Source organism: Macadamia integrifolia, unplaced genomic scaffold (genome assembly GCF_013358625.1).
Source record: "Macadamia integrifolia cultivar HAES 741 unplaced genomic scaffold, SCU_Mint_v3 scaffold31, whole genome shotgun sequence".
Taxonomy (NCBI): domain Eukaryota; kingdom Viridiplantae; phylum Streptophyta; class Magnoliopsida; order Proteales; family Proteaceae; genus Macadamia; species Macadamia integrifolia.
Window position 1 is genome coordinate 311,592 of NW_024869204.1, and position 5,610 is coordinate 317,201.

Here is a 5,610-nt window from a genome sequence, read left to right on the forward strand (position 1 = left end):
ACACGGACTCTGGATCCAACTCGAGAGGGGAGGCCGACACGAAATCATAACAATTGACTCAACAACAGACTCAACTATTGACTTGACAATTGACTCGATGGTAGACTTGACATAAGTTGATGCTTTTATCAATGGTATACAGGTTGGTTGACTCAGTAGCATAAGTAAACTTGAAGTCTTCTCCAATGCTAGTCTAATTCAGGAGTGGTCTGTTCGCTCGATGGATGAGGAGACGTGGCAAAGGGCCTTCTTCTCCTTTTGAGAAAGTTGCTGCTATTTCTTCAATGGTGCAATAGTTCTTCAGGATAGGTGCCTACTTCTTTATAAATACTATCTGATCAACCTTATGCTCTTGGAAGCCGAACTTTCTGAGAGGTGAGGATTGGTGAAAGCTGCTTAATCTTCTTTCTATAAAGTCTAACTTTTCAAGCCTACTGATTGAGGCCATCCTGGTGCCTCGATCACATCTTTGACCACCATTATAGGTCTTTCCATTGCAGTTGATTCAAGCACAGTGCATACAGACCATCATTCTTTGTGTTCTTCTTTGTTTTGCATATATGCTCCTTCCTCTGAAAGGCCTAAGCTTGAGCTCATGTAGCTCCTGTGATCTTGGTTTTTGCAGAAACGAACAAATGTGGTTCTTCGGATTGGTGGGAAATTGTAAACTCTAGATGAGTTTGATCACCTTTTCCCATTCTCTCTTCAGGAGTACCCGGGGGCTTGGGGCCTTCTTTGACCGGATCATTATTGTGGGGTCGTTAGAGGAGAACCCATCTTTAATCAGTGCTACATCCACTATTCCAGTGATGTAACTGTCTTATTCTCTTTCCTTGCTGTGTAACTATTCCAGGTCAATTTCTGTTGGACCCTACTCTTGAGTTGTATTTGACTGAATTAAAGACGTAGAGTCATTCTCCTGAATTTCCCCTAGAACATTTACTGATTCTGCTGATGAAGTTATTTCTGGAGATTCTGGTAACGTAAGTACATCCTTCCAGTTATACCCGCCAATCCATCCTTCTTTTGGATTTGATGGATTGTCTACCGACCCCTGGAAATGGGAATGATATAAGGGTGATGAAAGATATGAGGTGGGGTGATATGAAGGGGATCTTGCTCTTTGATGGTATGGTGAGAGGGAAGACAATGGCAAAGGTGGATGGTATGAGATGGTGGATTGCTTTTCTAGGGTCAGTGATGAAGGAGGGAAGGCGGGCATCTGATCCTCATCTTCTGACTCTTCTCCTGATGGCTCTTCTTTCCCAGGGGTTTTCTTGACCTTTGTCCTATCTCTCATAACATTTAAGTGATCTCTTCGAGCCTGTGGCTTGATGAGTTGAGTGGGATCACTTTCTGTTGATTCTTCCTCCAATACACTGACTGTTGCATGATCAGTGAGTGGGTTGGTAATAATATTGGGAGGATATTTGGCCTTGACTTTAATGGTCCCTTTGTATATCAAAGGTGGATGGTATGAGATGGTGGATTCCTTTTCTAGGGTCAGTGATGAAGGAGGGAAGGCGGGCTTCTGATCCTCATCTTCTGAATCTTCTCCTGATGGCTCTTCTTTCCCAGGGGTTTTCTTGACCTTTGTCCTATCTCTCATGACATTTAAGTAATCTCTTCGAGCCCGTGGCTTGATGAGTTGAGTGGGATCACTTTCTGTTGATTCTTCCTCCAATACACTGACTGTTGCATGATCAAATAGTGGGTTGGTAATAATATTGAGAGGATGTTTGGCCCTGACTATAATGGTCCCTTTGTATATCAAATCTTGAATTGCATGTTGTAAAGCTAGGCATCTTTCAGTAGTATGTAGCTTCTAAGCATGGTAAGCACAATACTCACAATCTTTGTATCAAGGCGGGGGAGGGTTGCTAATTACTCTTGGGGCCACTATCCCTAGCAATCTTTGTTTCTTTAGCTTCTCATACACTGCTATCACTGGCATTCCCAAATCAAAAAACTATCTTCTTAGGCGAGGAGCTTTCTGGGAAGGAGCATTTGATCGTATTACAAACTACCGTGAAGGTGAAGTCATCGCAGATGATATTGACTATTGGACTGCACCCATCATATTGGTTTCAGGATTCTTATCTAGCCCGGCATTCTTCCCCATGTCTTGATATTGTGTATCCCTTAGGATCTTGTTCTCAACATGTGTCCCTATGGCTATTAGGGCATTAAAAGTCTATAGATGTTTATCATAATAAGGCTTTGACAAGTTCTCAATCAACATTTCTACTCTCTCTTCTTCAGAAGGTCGTTCTGCCATATTGGCAGCCTTGTTCCTAAACCTTATTACAAAGGTGGAAAACCTCTCCCTAGGTTGCTGTCTCAAGGTTCCAAGCGCTCGACGTTCCACATCTACTTTGGTGTTGTGGGGATACTTTTTAGTGAAGGCTTTCATTGCTACGACCCAATTCTGTCTGTGTGGATTTCAACTGTGTGAGCCACCATAGTTCTGGTCCTAATAATGTTGACATGATTACCTGCCTCATCTAATCGTCAGCAATTTGCCATATCTTCATGATACTGAGGAATACCTCCAAATGAGCCTTAGTCCCCTGACCCCGTCAAAACTGTCAGTTTGACATTTGAACTTTTTAGGGATTCTTGCCCCGAAAAAGAAGCTCATCTCATCAGAGTCTACTATATAACTCTCCTAATTTTTCCCTGCTCGGATCATCCTCAAGTTTCTCCAATTATTTTCTCATTTTCCTTTCCCTCTCTATCTCTAGAGGCTCCTTTTGAACATGTGCCACAAATTCCTCTTCTTCATCATTAATTACAACCGGAGGGGATCCTTGGAGGAAGTCCCTTTATGACCTGTAGGGCTAGTTGGTTCTGGATCTAGGGCTAGTTGGTTCTGGCTCTATTGGAAGAGGAGTTGTGTCTGCCCCAAGATAGGTCCTGGGTAGGTTTCAAAACAAGTGCAACACTTGACTAATCCGTTCTTGACTTCAGCAACTTCAGCTTACAAGGTCTCTATTAGGTGGACCCACGCTTGTTTCGGTGTTTCCATGTTGGGTGGAAAAATGTGAACTGGGTTGTAATCACTTGGTGGTAGACAATCTTGAAGAGACGATGGAGGTGATACTAGACTTAAGCGAGTCAATCGGTTACCCTGACGTGTCCAAATGGACCACTGAGAATACTTGAGGTGTGGAATTGTGCCTGAATCAAAAGTGGTTTATTTTAGGATTCTTAAATTCCTAACTCCTTATTCACACATTCACTAGATTAACTACCAATGATCCATCTGAAGTTAGTCCGCTTAATGGTAGGGAGTGGATAGGGGTTAATGTCCCTAGTCCACTCAATGCCATAAGTGGTAGATACACACAAATGGCTTGACCAGAACATCCCTATTAATACATTTTTTGCCAATAAAATCATGTTTTCCTTAATCTTATCCCATTAGGTGACCTTCCTCCTAGTTTCTTTGGGGCCTTTGGATAATTCAGCATCTTGTAGGGCTTGGACAGAAGTCAGCCCAGATCGCATATGCTAAATCAACCAAATTTAATTTCTAAGGAGGAAGGACACATTTTTATCCGAAACCCACTTAGGAGAGCATTCTTTACTACTAGAATATATCATAGGAAAATTCCTTTTCAAAACTGTAAGCAGATTCACAGATTAGCTTGTGGCGTTCCCAGCATCCTCCATCTATTTCCTACATGATGCGAGTATGCAGTGGATGCAATAGGACCGACAAGACAGGTTCTATATACGTAAGGTATGTGATCCTTTTGATATACCCGTAGGCACGAGATCAAGGGGCTAACTTCTTTGCCTATTACTCATGACTACATACGAGATTAAGCAACTGGCCATAGGGTGGTGGAACAGTGAGTGATTATGTGCAAATGTGTAATGCGAAAATATTATTATTCTATCTCAGAAAGTCATAAAGTGTACAGACCTCCCCGAGGGTGCTAGTACAATTATGAACATCCTCGCCGTCTAACAATACCCCACACCCTTGTACAGGAAGCGACTATCATTTGCTCTCAAAGTACTCTCAATGACATGTACTGACCTACCAGAGGGTGCGGGCATGATAGGGAGTCCCTCGCCAAATGATTTCACTTCGATCACGATGCGTGATGTGGTTAGCGAATACAATTACAAACATGGGGTTAGCCAAAAATGTTTTCAAATAGATGTGGTGGAAAAAGTTCTTGTATTTAAAGGTAGCATCTAGTATTAGAATCTTGACATTTGTCCCCAGCAGAGTTGCCACTATGAGGGTAGCGGCTAGAGAATGATGAGATGTCTCTCTTCCCCTGGGGGGAAAAGGACTTGCATCCATTCCATCCTCTCTCCTCTCTTTCTCTTTCATGAGGGAGGGGTGTGTCATGTGTGCTTTGTTTGCAGGCCCCGCACCACCGTATCGCTGCTCAGAGATACATGGAGGCCTATTTCACAAGTGTGTAAAGTTCATCATTCTAGACAAGGGTTTGATGATGGTCCAATACAGGGATTAGGATCATATAAAAGGGTTTTGGGTTGCCACCTAGGATTATGGGCCTAGGACCTAGGGGTGGGCCTAATTCTGGAGAAAAAGGCCCAAAATTTGGTCTGGTCTAGATATTTAGGGTAAGTGTCAGGTTATAGAATTGGAAAGGTGTTAGGCACCCAATCTACCCGGTTAGACTGGTCTTCCTGCTAGATGCTTAAGAACGAACATTTTCCATAATTATTTTTATTCCACATGCATGGATAAGTTATCACACATATATACATTGACTGAATTTAAATGACTATGTACACTAAAACAATGTCTATATAAAGTCTACATGATAACAATTCGGTTAAGAAACTGTACCTGAACTTAACCCCTATTTCAAGTCAAGAGGGGTGGGCCCCTAACTAGTACCAGTTCGGACTGCCTTTCGGATTCTCCCGGCTCAAGGGAAGATGGTCTTGACCTCTAACTTTATTTCTCGAGAGGTTTTGATTGTGATGATATTCGGGGCAGAGTTCCAGCTAGGAACAGTTACTTTCAGATTTGGATTCGGACAAAGCTTCGGCTAGGGAAGGCTATTTTTGAATTTGGATTCGAACAAGGCTTTGGCTAGGGAAGGTTATTTTTGGGCTTCAGATGAGGTGGCACTCCAATAGAGCCTCCACTGGGGATAAGCTATGGGAGGGCTAGGCTGAGGTGGCACTTCGATAGAGCTTCTGCTGGGAATGGCTATTTCTGAAAAGATTCTAAGGGGACTCGGACAGAGCTTCCGCTAGGAACTACTATTTTTTAAAAGAAATTAATTGACCTAAAACTGGATTAAAGATCCCCAGAGCCTCGAAGAACACTTTGAAGATCCGAGCAGAACTCCGGATTTTGACAAAGATCTCTTCGTAGACCCATAGAACCTCAAGGGGGGAGGGATTTCTACTTTTGGTAAAGATCAAGAACACTCAAAGGGGGGAGGCTAAAAACATGCTATGTTTTGGAAAAAATGGATTAAACTACAAACTTGGATTGAAGATCTTCGAAGTCTTGAAGAACACTTCGAAGATTCGAACAAAATTTTGGATCTTGACGAAGATCGCTTTGAAGACCCGAAGAAACTCAAAGGGGGAGGGGAGGAGAGAGGG